The sequence below is a fragment of the Polypterus senegalus genome, chromosome 11, assembly GCF_016835505.1.
Source record: "Polypterus senegalus isolate Bchr_013 chromosome 11, ASM1683550v1, whole genome shotgun sequence".
Classification (NCBI taxonomy): domain Eukaryota; kingdom Metazoa; phylum Chordata; class Cladistia; order Polypteriformes; family Polypteridae; genus Polypterus; species Polypterus senegalus.
This window is the reverse complement of record NC_053164.1, coordinates 54,585,531-54,600,674: the sequence shown is the minus strand read 5'-3', so window position 1 is coordinate 54,600,674 and position 15,144 is coordinate 54,585,531. Positions and strand designations below refer to the sequence as shown.

The 15,144-nt window shown below is 39.0% G+C and overlaps 1 protein-coding gene across 4 annotated transcripts in view; it reads right to left on the bottom strand.

Annotated features, from left to right (window-relative positions):
• The window catches only part of LOC120539003 (large proline-rich protein BAG6-like), a 152,521-nt gene that overhangs the window by 99,121 nt on the left and 38,256 nt on the right, over positions 1-15,144 (bottom strand). The gene's annotated exons all lie outside the window — the stretch shown is intronic.

The following is a 15,144-nucleotide window of genomic DNA, read 5'->3' as shown; positions in this document are numbered from 1 at the left end:
ATAACCGTGTTGCTCACAGCATGCTTCTACATTTAGATAATGTTCAAGTTGCATTCCTTCCACCCAATTACACAGCAGTGTTTCAGCCATTGAATTTGGGCATCATTCAAACCCGGAAAATGTATTATCACAAAGGAAATGCTGAGAAAAATTCTCCACAGCATAACTTGTAGACAGGAGGAGATGAAAATTAACATGAAAGAAGCTACTGAAATGATTACAAATGCCTGGACACAAGTTAAAGAAAGCACTATAGAGACAAATACAGAATCTCATTACTACGAAATTTTCATTACAATGAAATATTTTTTAGGTCCCTGGCACTTCGATGTAACGGAATTGACCTGTATTTGTTTTGACTTTGTATGTGTGGATTACTTGGGTTGTTACCGACATCTGGTGAAAATTTCATGTCAATAGCCCCATTAGGAAAATATTTACTGAGAAAAACATTGACACGTTCAATACTTATTTTCTTCACTGTATATATGATGATATACTCGCCATAGTGTGCCCTAAATCTGTGAAAAGTTCTGACACTTATTTCTCTGGTGTGTCCATACTAAACACTCCAGTACCTTTTATTAAAGTGCAGTCTTGATCTACTTTGTTTGCTTGCTGCTTGACTATACCCTCATATGTTTATCTCATGAAAGATAACTGACAGTGTAGGAACACTTACTGGATTTATAAATTCTGATCAAGCATTTCACTGAAGTGCACAAAATGATCAGGACCATTGAGGAATGGTTCCAGAACTTGTTCTACCTGGATCTGTAAGTGGTCACTTTGTTATAACACTATATTTGATTCATCAGTATAAATTTGATTCATAGAATAAAGCTGCAATTAAAAAAGGGCTATGTCACACTGTGATTGGCGATACAGGGTAGGTGGAGGTGGGGGCTTAGTTGATTATTATTATTATTTTATTTTCAATGAACCTAAATATTTTTCATACAAAATCTAATAAATGTTTAAATGGTTTATTCACATACATACGGAAGAGCACTCACCATTTATTGAACATGATTGCTACGGTGAACTTTTTTCAGCTTTTCTTTAAAGAGCATTTGGGTGAGTTGCTTTATAAATACCATTAGGGTTTTTGGTAGTGTAATGACTTAGTGAACAAAGATTCTATTCTGCAAGAAATGTGAAAAAAACCGAAAGAAAAGATTATTGCACAAGAAGGTCTTCAAGGGTTTTGACACATTGTTTGTACCATAAACTAAATGCTGGGTATTTTTTATGAAAGTGGAAATATAATTTGATGTTGAGTAACACTAACTAAAACAAGCAACACACCAGTTTCCATATTATCAATAAGTTCAGAACAATAATTTTTGATTGAATATACATTTGTATGCATTGATGGATACGGCAGAGGCCCACTGCTTCATATTCTCTACTTAGCAATGCTTACATGTAATTTGATAGTATCTGTATGTATGGTGTTCGTGTCAATACCCTGTATGTATAGTGTTCTCGTCAATACCTCAACTCAATACAAGTTAGAAGCATGCAATGGGACTCTGCCTCTGTAGTTAGAACATAACGTGGCAAACGCGGACGCAGTATTGCTTGATTGGCTAAGAATGTTCGAATGCTACAGTGACGCCGCTGGACGGCTGAGTATAGTAAGTCGATGTTGGTTCAAGCAGATAACAGTAAGTTTGGTATTTTTGGGAACGTTGGTTTGGTGGGGCGTACCTTCCAGGGCTAACATGGTCGACTGACTTAAACCCTTCCGACAGCTCCGGAACAGTAAGTACTGTAATTTAGAACGTATCGCCATTTGCTTGGTACGTCAAAATCTATCTTTGGGCAGTTCAGTTTTGGCATCTGTCCTTCTGACATCTATTGGCAAACTGAGTAATGATGGCTGGGTATTACCAACGGTCATTCTTTAAATATTAACCGATCTCAGATCTAAAATGACCACGCCAACATAATTATTACTCCGACTCGGATTAGAGTTGTAAAATACAGTTTGTTTTGAAAATTTGTTGGCCGGAAAAAATCAAATGAGTAAGTAATACTATGGAGGAAAAAAAAAAAACACACAAAAAAAAAACACTAATCTTAGACCTTTATGTTATCGCATCAAAAACATGGTCAAATTTAACTGGTATTTAAAAAAAAAGAATCACCATCTTCCATAAAATAAGTTGAAACTGAATAAAGTAATTTGCATTCATGATTCTTTATTCCACACTCAATTGAGCAGACAAGTTTGCTTTTCATTTAAGACTGAAAATATTACTTTAAAACCACAAAACAAATTAAAAATTCATGGACAAAATTATTGGGACCTCTTATCTAATATAATATAGCACAGCAGTATTCAACCTTGCCCTACTCAGCGGCCACATTGATATTTAAAAAAAAAAAATAAAAAATTTGCAAGAGCCACAATCCAAAAACATCCTTGTCACTCCTGAAACCATTATGCAGTTGAGAGTAAGTACAGTGGGATGCAAAAGTTTGGGCAACCTTGTTAATACTCATTATTTTCCTGTATAAATCGTTGGTTATTACGATAAAAAATGTGAGTTAAATATATCATATAGGAGACACACAGTGATATTTGAGAAGTGAAATGAAGTTTATTGGATTTACAGAAAGTGTGCAATAATTGTTCAAACAAAATCAGGCAGGTGCATAAATTTGGGCTCCGTTGTCATTTTATTGATTCCAAAACTTTTAGAACTAATTATTGGAACTCAAATTGGCTTGGTAAGCTCAGTGACCCCTGACCTACATACACAGGTGAATCCTATAATGAGAAAGAGTATTTAAGGGGATCAATTGTAAGTTTTCCTCCTCCTTTAATTTTCTCTGTAGAGTATCAACATGGGGGTCACAAAACAACTCTCAAATGACCTGAAGACAAAGATTGTTCACCATCATGGTTTAGGGAAGGATACAGAAAGCTGTCCCAGAGATTTAAGCTGTCTGTTTCCACAGTTAGGAACATATTGAGGAAATGGAAGACCACAGGCTCAGTTCAAGTTAAGGCTCGAAGTGGCAGACCAAGAAAGATTTCGGATAGACAGAAGCGACAAATGGTGAGAACAGTCAGAGTCAACCCACAGACCAGCACCAAAGACCTACAACATCATCTTGCAGCAGATGGAGTCACTGTGCATCGTTCAACCATTCGGCGCACTTTACACAAGGAGATGCTGTATGCGAGAGTGATGCAGAGGAAGCCTTTTCTCCGCCCACAACACAAACCGAGCCTCTTGAGGTATGCTCAAGCACATTTGGACAAGCCAGCTTCATTTTGGAATAAGGTGCTGTGGACTGATGAAACTAAAATTGAGTTATTTGGGCATAACAAGGGCGTTATGCATGGAGGAAAAGAACACAGCATTCCAAGAAAAACACCTGCTACCTACAGTAAAATATGGTGGTGGTTCCATCATGCTGTGGGGCTGTGTGGCCAGTGCAGGGACTGTGAATCTTGTCAAAGTTGAGGGACGCATGGATTCCACTCAGTATCAGCAGATTCTGGAGACCAATGTCCAGGAATCAGTGACAAAGCTGAAGCTGCGCCGGGGCTGGATCTTTCAACAAGACAACGACCAAACACTGCTCAAAATCCACTAAGGCATTCATGCAGAGGAACAAGTACAACGTTCTGGAATGGCCATCTCAGTCCCCAAACCTGAATATAATTAAAAATCTGTGGTGTGAAGTTAGAAAGCTGACCATGCTCGGAAGCCATCAAACCTGAATGAACTAGAGATGTTTTGTAAAGAGGAATGGTCCAAAATACCTTCAACCACAATCCAGACTCTCATTGGAACCTACAGGAAGCGTTTAGAGGCTGTAATTTCTGCAAAAGGCGGATCTACTAAATATTGATTTCATTTCTTTTTTGTGGTGCCCAAATTTATGCACCTGCCTGATTTTGTTTGAACAATTATTGCACACTTTCTGTAAATACAATAAACTTCATTTCACTTCTCAAATATCACTGTGTATGTCTTCTATATGATATATTTAACTGACATTTTTTATCGTAACAACCAATGATTTATACAGGAAAATAATGAGTATTAACAAGGTTGCCCAAACTTTTGCATCCCACTGTACATGTTTTTAAGGGATGAAAAACATGTGATAACCAATTTATTATAACTGCAACCACAAGTTTCAACATTACTGGCAGTGTTTCAACATTATCATTATTAAATGGATTTCCAAGTGCTGATCACAAAGTCCATAACAGGTAAAGACAGCACAATGCTGCTTTGCACAGCCCATAAAGCATAATAGTGAGCACTGCTTATCATCACAGCCTGTAACAGTATAACAGCTAGCATCACAGCGCTTTTGCTAATAATAGTGTGGAAGAAGTTTTTCCATGTCTCGGCAGATTTTTGGCCTTCGGAAAGTTGGTACTGAAGTTTGGTTGTTTAGCTTTGTGATGACGCTGCAAAATGGACCTTTTAAACTGCAAAATTTTGTTATCACAAAAAAATTTTCCCACATCATTTGACACAAAGAAAACCTTGAGTTCCAAATCCTCTTTAAATGCCTGGTATTCCTCTTCATATTTGAGTCTCTTACATTCTTTAGTTATTTTTAGTGGTAAATTACCACTAAATCATTCTGTACATAAGTAATGTAATCACGTGGGATGAAAGAAGTTCGGAGAAACTGGTAGTGACCTTTTACTTTTTTTTTCCTCCTTCTCCTTGAACACTATCTTTATGTTTGATTAAGTTATTGAACTGTACAGTGTGCGTTTCTGTTTCAACTTTGTACACGTTATTTTTAGTTTTATGTATAAGTTCATTTACTTGCCGTTTTGGCCTCTTTGCCGTATTGACTAAGAATGAGAAGATATCGGAAGGCAAACGCTGATCTGTGAAAAGGACAAATCTTTAAAAATGTTGCACACTTGGTAAGCGGAGTAAGGTAAGCAAATTTCATTATACGCTGTTTCATTTATTGTTTCTCTGTAAAGTGTGTGTAAAATGTTAAGAATTTGTGTTTATATTTTCTTTTGTTTATAGTTTTCACGGTACTCATGATGGTGTAACTTTAATAAATGGATATAAAGTTTTGGAAGTAAATAAAGTACCAGTCTGGGATTCTCTGTCTTGATTTAATAAAAACGGGGGCTGCTCCAAATGCTAATTTCCCTGTGCTCATGCTAGTTGTCCTGGTGCAAGGCCTTAGGTAAATTGTGATTGTGTTTTTCAGGCAGTTGAGGAATGGGGTGCGTGAATGAGAATGAAATGAATTCTATTTTTTTTTTTTTAAGATTTATTTTTTCTTAAGTAGGTTTTAAAATAGCTGCAAATGGCCTTTGAAGACTGCGTGCAGCTTGTGAGCCATGGGTTGAGTACCACTGCTATGGCACAACCTTTTGAGGCAATAACTGCATTCAAGTATACTTACTGTAGCTCCAAATAAGACTACTACACTTCTGCTAATTTGGCTCTTCTTTAAAACTACTCCAATTCTCTAAGGTTTGACAGGTTTCCTTCTCTCAGCTATAAGCTTCAGCTTTCTCCATATATGTTCAGTTCGATTCACATCAGGACTCGCAACAGGCCACTTCAGAAGATTCCACATTTTGGATCATCATTCTGTCAGAAAGAGCTCTTTTTGACATTGGGCAGTGAATTTCGCTGCAGAATGCAATATTTTTTCACTTTCATTGTGCCCTGCACAGATTCAAGGCGTCCAGTGCCAGCCGTAACCTAACTAAACACTAATAAGCCTCCTCAATGTTTCAGAGTATGCATGGCATTTTATTCGTAAGCATAGTTTTGTCCTCTTTGATCTCAGACCTCACGATTCTTACCAAAAAGCTCTAATTTAGTTTCATCTTTCTAAAGGACATTTTCCAGAGATGATGATTGCTAGTCAGCATGCATTTTAGCAAACTCCAGCTGGGCGTTTAGGTGTCTTCCTGGGTCTTTTACCATTTAGCCTAAATTCATTCAGACAACAGCAGATGATGTGACTTGAAACGGTCTTGGGAGTTAAGTCTGAATCTGTCATCATGCTCTCCTTGTATTTTTTTTCCACCATTTGAATTATCATTCTGTTTAACAGAGGGGTTAATTTTCCTCTTACAGCCATGTCCAGGGAGGATGGCGATGGTCCTATAGACCTTAAACTAGCTAATATTATCTACCATGGTCACAGTGGCACAAAGCCCTTTAGAGATGGTCTTGTAGCCTTTACCTTGACTATTACTTTCTTCATTTCTTCCTTCTCCTGCTGCTGCTTTCCTTCCCTTGACCATGTTCAGTGCAATGCACACAATTAGACAACTAGGGATGTCCTAATGCCAGTTTTTGTAGTCGATGTCAAAACCAGTGAAATTTCACGAAACTCAATACCTATTCGAGACCAAGGCAAAAACAGAAACCCCATTCATTTTATTAAAAGTACCTCCATCATCCAAGTGAACAATATTGTGCCTTTTTCTGTAATATTGTATCTATCTGTGTATATATACATACACATATATATACACACTGTATATACATATATCTATCTATATATCTGTTTGTACATCTATGTATATTTAGAGACACCCAAGACACACTGCTGGTCAAGAGTTTTAGAACATATCAGTTTAAATTCAGATTTAATCAATTGAAATGCAATGAATGACCTTAAATAGTGAAAAGAAAAGCAGTAAACTGCCAGAGGTTAAAATTTAAAGTTCAGGTTAGCAAAAAATGAAAAAGAAAGGAAATGTCAGAATTACAAATGGGCCATCTTCAGGGAACAACTAATAAGTTACAACCTACAGATATGCTGCAATAATTAAAGTAAAATAAATCTTGCTTAATTTGAAGCTGAAGCAGACAATTTGCACAGGTGTCCCATTATTTGTGGATTACTTAAAAACCCCTGTCTGTCTTAAAGTAGAGCTGGAATAGCCAGTCTTACTACACCCTCTGAAATACTACTTTAACAATATTACACTGTAGAAAGTTGTACATTCAAGAGATATTAAGAAAATGGTAATTAAATGAGAAAGAGCATTATTACCCTTAGAAGTCTAAGCCATTCATTTAGGTAAAATTATATATATATTATATAGTATATATATATATATATTTATATATGTATATATATATATAGTATATATATATATATATAGTATATATATATATATATATATATATATATATATAGTATATAGTATATATATATATATATATATATATATATATATATATATATATATATATATATATATATATATATATATATATATATAGTATATATATATATATATATATATATATATATATATATATATATATATATATATATATATATATATAATATATATATATATATACATATATATTATATATATATATATATATATATATATATATATATACATATATACATATATATATATATATACATATACATATATATATATATATATATATATATATATATACATATATACACACATACATATATATATATATATATATATATATATATATAATACTGCTCACAAAAATTAAAGGAACACTTTAAAGAAACACATTAGATACATCAGATCTCAATATGAAGTTGGATATCTATACAAATAACGACAGGGCAATGTCTTAGGAACAAAAGGATGCCAAGTCTTTTAATGGAAATAAAAGTTTTCTGCCTACAGAGGGCTCAATTGTGTAGACACCCTAAAATCAGAGTGAAATGAAGATGTGGCAGGCTAGTCCATTTTTCAAAAACTTAATTTCTGCTACTCAAAATGCTTTTCAGTATCTTGTGTGGCCCCCACGAGCTTGTATGCATGCTTGACAACGCCGGGGCATGCTCCTAATGAGAAGACAGATGGGGCCTTGTGGCATTTCCTCCCAGATCTGTATGAGGGCATCCCTGAGCTGTTGTACAGTCTGAGGAGCAACCTGGCGGCGCCTAATGGACTGAAACATAATGTCCCACAGATGTTCTATTGGGTTTAAGTCAGGGGATCGTGAAGGCCATTCAATTGTTTCAATTCCCTCATCCTACAGGTACTGCCTGCATACTCTTGCCACATGAGGCCGGGCATTGTCGTGCATTAGGAGGAAACCAGGACCTACTGCACCAGCGTAGGGTCTGACAATGGGTCCAAGGATTTCATCCTGATACCTAATGGCAGTCAAGATGCCGTTGTGTAGCCTGTAGAGGTCTGTGAGTCTCCATGGATATGCCTCCAAGATCATCACTGACCCACCACCAAACCAGTCATGCTAAACGATGTTACAGGCAGCATAATATTCTCCACGGCTTCTCCTGACCTCTTTCACGCCTTTCACATATACTCAGGGTGAACCTGCTCTCATCTGTGAAAAGCACAGGACGCCAGTGGTGGACCTGAAATTCTGGTATTCTATGGCACATGCCAATTGAGCTCCCCGGTGCTGTGCAGTGAGCACAGGGCAGTAGACATTTGGGCCCTCAGGCAACCCTCATGAAGTCTGTTTCTGATTGTTTGGTCAGAGACATTCACACCAGTGGCCTGCTGGAGGTCATTTTGTAGGGCTCTGGCAGTGCTCATCCTGTTCCTCCTTGCCCAAAGGAGCAGATACTGGTCCTGCTGATGGGTTATGGACCTTCAATGGCCCTCTCCAGCTCTCCTAGAGTAACTGCTTGTCTCCTAGAATCTCCTCCATGCCCTTGAGACTGTGCAGGGAGACACAGCAAACCTTCTGGCAATGACACGTATTGATGTGTCATCCTGGAGAAGTTGGACTACCTGTGCAACCTCTGTAGGGTCCAGGTATCCCATGCTACCAGTAGTGACACTGACTTTAGCCAAATGCAAAACTAGTGAAAAAACAGTCAGAAAAGATGAGGAGGGAAAAATGTCAGTGGCCTCCACCTGTTAAACCATTCCTGTTTTGGGGGTCATCTCATTGTTGCCCCTCTAGTGCATCTGTTGTTAATTTCATTAACACCACAGCAGCTGAAACTGATTAACAACCTCCTCTGCTACTTAAATGACCAGATTCATATCCCATTAGTTTCATTGACTTTATGCTATACTCTGATTAAAAAGTGTTCCTTTAATTCTTTTGAGCAGTATATATATATTTTAACATGGCTTTCTCAAAGCTTCCTTTTAGTGTAACCCTGACATATTCTCTACATGGATTTAATTATCATTTTTATCATGGCTCCGCAATCCGTACTAATCCCTACTTTCTCTGCTGTTCTATTTCCAGTTTTCTGTGCTGGCAATCTGTACCACCACCACCATACAGTCCCTACATTGGCGGATTGAAGGCCAGATGTCCACATGACCATCATCATTTAATTCTTCCACACGAAGCCTGAAAACCAGAGGACTGATTTAGATCATTTATGTTAGGTAGAATGTGCAGTGCAGTTGCGGCTGGGTGGACTCGTGGCCTTGGAACCGCTGCAGATTTTTTTTTTTCCCTTCAACCCTCTGGAGTCCCAGCCCCATCCTCCTGGGCATTGGACCTTACTTTACTCTTTGTTACTTAGTATTGCCTAATCTTATTTTTATAAACGTTTCTTTCTTCATCTTGTAAAGCACTTTGAGCAACATCATTTGTATGAAAATGTGCTATATAAATGAATGTTGTTGTTTTATCCCCTTTACGTTAACAAGAAATAGAGGTTTCTCAGCTATATCTTTAAAAGAGAGTTAATTAAGTCAGATAAGAAACAGTCTTACTCCTAGCATGGACTGTTAGATCTATGTTTACAAACAGAGGATGGCATACAGTTTTCAGACCTTGCTTAACATGCCCAAAGTATGAGTGTATGACCAAACTTGCAGAAATAAGACAAGATAAATAATCTTTAATCAGAAGTTTTCTTGAACAAGAAATTTTCTTTAATAGCAGATTTCTCTCTATTTTTTGTGTGAACTGTTTTTTTTCAAATGTTAATAAACCTTCTGTAGTACTAGGGTGTTGTACCATGTTAGCCATTATGAATGAAGTGAGAAGTCAAGCAAAATGACATTTTATTGGCTAACTACAAAGATTACAATATGCCAGCTTTCGAGGCAACTCAGGCCCCTTCTTCAGATTACATCTTGCATGAAGAAGGGGCCCGAGTTGCCTCGAAAGCTTGCATATTGTAATCTTTTTAGTTAACCAATAAAATGTGTCATTTTGTTTGACTTCTCACTACTAAACCTTATAAAATGAAAAAAAAAAAATCAAGGTGTCATTGAATACAGTGACCTACACAATCCAAAGGCAACTGGAAGAAACTCTGATAGGAAGGGACCTGCCATAATCAAAGTCAAAACCTAATCAAAAGACAAATTTCTGAGGGTCACCAGCATGCGTGATAGGCGCCTCACAGCACAACAGCTTCAGGAACAGCTTAATGGTGGTCGGAAATATAAAGTCTAAGATTCTATTGTGAAGAATAAACTTTGTGCTGGGGGTATGACAGGGTAAATGGCAGTAAGAAAGTCATTTCTTAAAGGACAAAATAGGGCATTGAAATATCAGCTGTGGACTGTGGCAGACTGGAGAACAGTCTTATAGATTAATGAATCAAAATTTTAAATCTTTGGTTCATTATGCAGGGTGTTCATAAGCCATCAAGTTGGTGAAGGGATGGTTCCCTCAGTATGTGGCACCAACTGTCAAACATGGAGAAGGAAGTGTGATAAACTGGGGTTCTTTTGCTGGACTCAGGTTTGGTGACTTGCATTCGGAATCAAAGGAGTTATCACAGTTTGGCTGTTATATCAGCAAAAGGTGGCTACTTTGATGAATCACTTAATGATTCCTTGACATTTATCTGCCACTGACTATTTGTTCTATGCATTGAATTCATGAAAAATCAAAACATTAACACTAGAACCCCTGAAGCCTATGAAATAACTTGTAACCCCTGACCACCTTAAATCTCTTCACACCTCTTCATTAGCATTTTTTGTTTTGCAAATGGGATAGCAGGCTGCTTGCAGATCAACATATCCCCCCACTGCCGCAGCTCAACTTGGGCAAAATGTTCTCCTATCTCAAGGCACTTAATCTGGGTGTGAGGTGCCTGGAATTGTATAGGGTAAATAATATATTGTTGATGAAATGTTGAACACATACCTAAACCAGAAACTTTTTTCATAGTACTGATGACAAACCTTTGACTTTTGGTACACATATAACAAAACAAGTGAGCTTTTATTCAAGAATATAAATGAAGAAAAAGAAATCGGGTTAGGGTACAACGCTGACACAACCTCTTAGGTGGTGCTGCAGTAAGAACGGCTGACTCATAATCAAGAGGTTGCTGGTTCAACTCCAGGCGCATCCTAGAATTATAGTTTTGAGTAGTGAGCTGCTCTTATTGTTACTATTATAGAATAAAAACATACATTTCAATTGAGTCTGTAACAGCTGGTGTAAATGTATGGTACTTGTAAATGTTAGTTTTTTTTCTTTTTTAATTCAGTCTAATTCTCTCAGTCACGTTCATGCTCCACCATCTGACATCTGTTTCCAAACAAAAACATGCTATAACAGAGGTGAACTCAGATGAGGATGAGGTTTCTACATTTGAGAAGGAGAACAGAAGCCCTGCTCACAGGAAATGTCCACTCACACATAAGACCAACGCAGCTGCACCAGGCGTAAAGGCGAAAGATGGCACTGTTTGGATGCAGCAAGAGGTCGGGTGTCATCCTGTCAGTGATTCTGACACACTCATGTTCTTCAAAGAAACATCAGGACATGCCAAAATTACCAAGGTATTGTGCAACGTTCTGTTTTTCATTATGTTCTGTGATGGTCTTTATATGTAAAACATGTGTTATTTATGTACTTAACGTCCTACAACTAAAGTCACAAGTAGACTGCAGAGCTTCCTGTGTTTGATCAACATGGGCATGCTGACAAAGTACATGTGCAATGCTACTTCAGTAAGTGAATAACTTTAGCTGCAGGTGGGAGCTCCTGTCACACTTTATTCAATTGTGGTTATGGTTCTGCCTTTGTCCGGAAACAGTTTCATAAGCTTTACGACCTTAGTCTCGGAAAGTCTTTGTCCCGTGAGATGACTAGGATCTTTTACTGAATAAAGAGTGGCACTGCACATGTACTTTGTCAGCATGTTTTTTCTTGCCAGTCCCAAGTCCGGATAAATGGGGAGGGTAACATTAGGAAGGGCATCCGGTGTAAAATTTTTCAAGATCAACATGCAGACAACAATACAGATTTCCATACTGGATCAGTCGAGGCCCAGGTTAACAATGGCTGTTAGCCAACAGGGTGCAGGCGGAAATTGGGCTACTGTTGGCCGAAGAAGAGGTGGGAGATGTGTCCGGAAGCAGGAGAGGAGGAAGGTAAAGAGAGTGGAACCGAGGGTAGGAACTTTGAATGTTGGTAGTATGAATGGTAAAGGGGGACAGTTAGCCGATATGATGGAGAGAACGATGGTTGATATAATGTGTGTGAAAGAGACTAAATGGAAGGGGACTAAGGCCAGTGTGGATGGGAGGAGAAATGGGGTATGGGTTATTCTGAAGGAACAGTATGTTAACAAGTGTTTTAGAGGTAAAAAGAGTGTCAGACAGAGTAATATTTATGAAGCTGGAAATTGGAGGTGCGATGATGAATGTTGTTAGTGCATATGCCCCGCAAGTTGGGTGTGCCGAGAATGAAGATTGATAATGGATTTTGCGAAAAGGATGGACATGGCTCTGGTGAATACATATTTTAAGAAGAGGGAGCAACATAGGGTGACGTACAAGAGTGGAAGAAGATGCACACAGGTAGATTATATCCTATGCAGAAGAGTCAATCTGAAGGAGATTGAAGATTGCAAAGTGGCGACAGGGAAATTGTAGTTAAGCAGCATAGAATGGTGGCCTGTAGGATGAAGCTGGAGATCAAGAAGTGAAGGAGAGTAAGGGCAGAGCCAAGGATCAAATGGTAGAAGCTGAAAAAGGAAGACTGCAAGGTTGAGTTTAGTGAGGAGGAAAGTACGTTAGTGTGGCTAAGAGGATGTGCAGGATTAATATAATAGCATTCAGTTTTGTTTTAGTTGTCTACTTTGCTACTACCTTCAAGAGGTACAAACTGCATCCCATCCTATAACTGAACCTGTCCTTCCAATTAGCTTGTTGATTCTGAAGGCCTCTCTTGGAGTAATGTTACAAGCCCGGCACACCACAGCTTAGAAAAATTATACTGACCATCACACAACTTGTAAAAGATGTGAAGAATGTCACTACCCACATTAAAGGAATGCAGTCTCTTAAGACAAACAGATCCTGCACAGCCATTTCTCATATAGTTCCTCTGTGCTACAAGACCAGTCAAACCTGTCATTAATGTGGACCCCCAAGTACTTGCAAGAGGGCACCAGCCCTACTTCCACTTCCTTCATAGTGACTGGGTGTAGAGGCTCTTTGTGAGGCAAAAGTAGCCAGTTCCATGGATTCATCCCCTTTATCAATACACCCCACTGTGGTGTTATGTGTCCACAGCTCGCTGAGCAAAGGCCATTTTTTTTAAATAAATAATCACCACTCTCGCTGCGGCTTAGCGAGGGGGCATTGGGCCATAGCAAGCCACAGGGCCATCTGCAGTGTGGGCGTTTCTCACCGAGTGTTGCAGCTGCTATGGCCCCTTACTATATAAAAAGAAGCGCGAGTCAGATAGGGAGGAAAAAAGAAAGAACGAGAGAGAAAAGAAAGAAAATGTGACGATGTGGGTTCGGCTCCACGCTCCGATCACTGTTTGGAAGCCCTTGAACCCAAAACTGTCGATAATGTCACCGAGTGAGCTAGTCAGTGGAGCCGAACCCACATCGTCACATTTGGTGGCTGCGGTGGGATGAGCTAGCAGTGAGGCCAGAAGAGGAGATGGAGCAGCAAGCGGGATTGGTATCAGACTTTTGGAGGACCCACGTACCCAAGCCGGAGGAGGACATTTTTAAGGACTGAGCTTTTTAAGGACATTTATTTATTTCTGGTTTTTATATGTCTTTTAAAGTTCTTATTCTTTTAATGCCCTGTTTTTATGAAGGGGGTTTGGGTGTGTTTTATTGTGGGGATTTGTTTTAGTGCTTTTATAGTTTTAGTGCAGTGTAGAGTGGCCGAGCTGTGGACCTGAGCTCCAGTTGCATTGAGCTGGCAGTGGTGTGGAGCTTTCCCATGCAACTGGAGTTTTATGGGGGGTGGAATGTGGTGTTATGGGTCCACAACTCGCTGAGCAAAGGCCATTTTTTTTAAATAAATAATCACCACTCTTGCATCAGCCTAGCAAGGGGGCGTTGGGCCATAGCCACGGGGCGATCTGCGGTGTGTGCGTTTCTTACCAAGTGCACAGGTGAGGGATCACCCACATCCGTGATTGTTCCCGTGGCTAATGTGCTGCGACTGCTATGGCCCCTTGCTATATAAAAAGAAGCGCAAGTTGGATAGGGATTAGAAAAAAAAGAAAGAAAGAGAGAAGGAAACGGAGGTTGGGAGCAGGAAGCAGTAAGGAGTGCAAATTGGTGAAGCAAGAAGTGGGCAAGCGCTCGCAGGCAGCTGAAGGCATCCTGGGTGTTTGGCCAACACCTAGGAGAAGTTGTGATTGCTCCCATAGAGTTAGCTATGAAGGGCTGGAGTGACCGAAAGGCGCAGGACTCTCCGCAGAAGGTAGCGGGAGTCGGGACTTGGGACGGGGTGTTCCCTGCATGAGAGCCTTGGTCGCGAGGAATTCCAAAGTCGCTGTCCGGAGGAGCCAACTGGAGCCAAGGATCGGTAAGGCAACTGACAGCAGAGGCAGGCACAAAGGTCAGCTGCAGAGAGAGAGAGTCTCACTTGTCGCGTGGCCCAGATGGGTGAAGCAGGAGAGACGCTGGAGTGAAAGACACCGGGCTTGTTATCGATTTTAAATACTGTTTCCTGATGAAAGTTTTAACCTTGTTGTTTTAAGAAGATTTTCTATTGATTGATTTTAACCTCCACGTTTTTCTTTTACTGGATTATTTATTTAATGAAGTTTGAAGCACTGCACTTTATTTGAACACTGTTTTGTTGACTTTTAATAAAAGCACTATGCACTTTTTTTTAACCATCCCCTTGCTCAAATGTTGTCTCACTGTTTAGCTCACTCGGTGACATTATTGACGGTGTTGGGTTCAAGGGCTTCCACATATCAGATG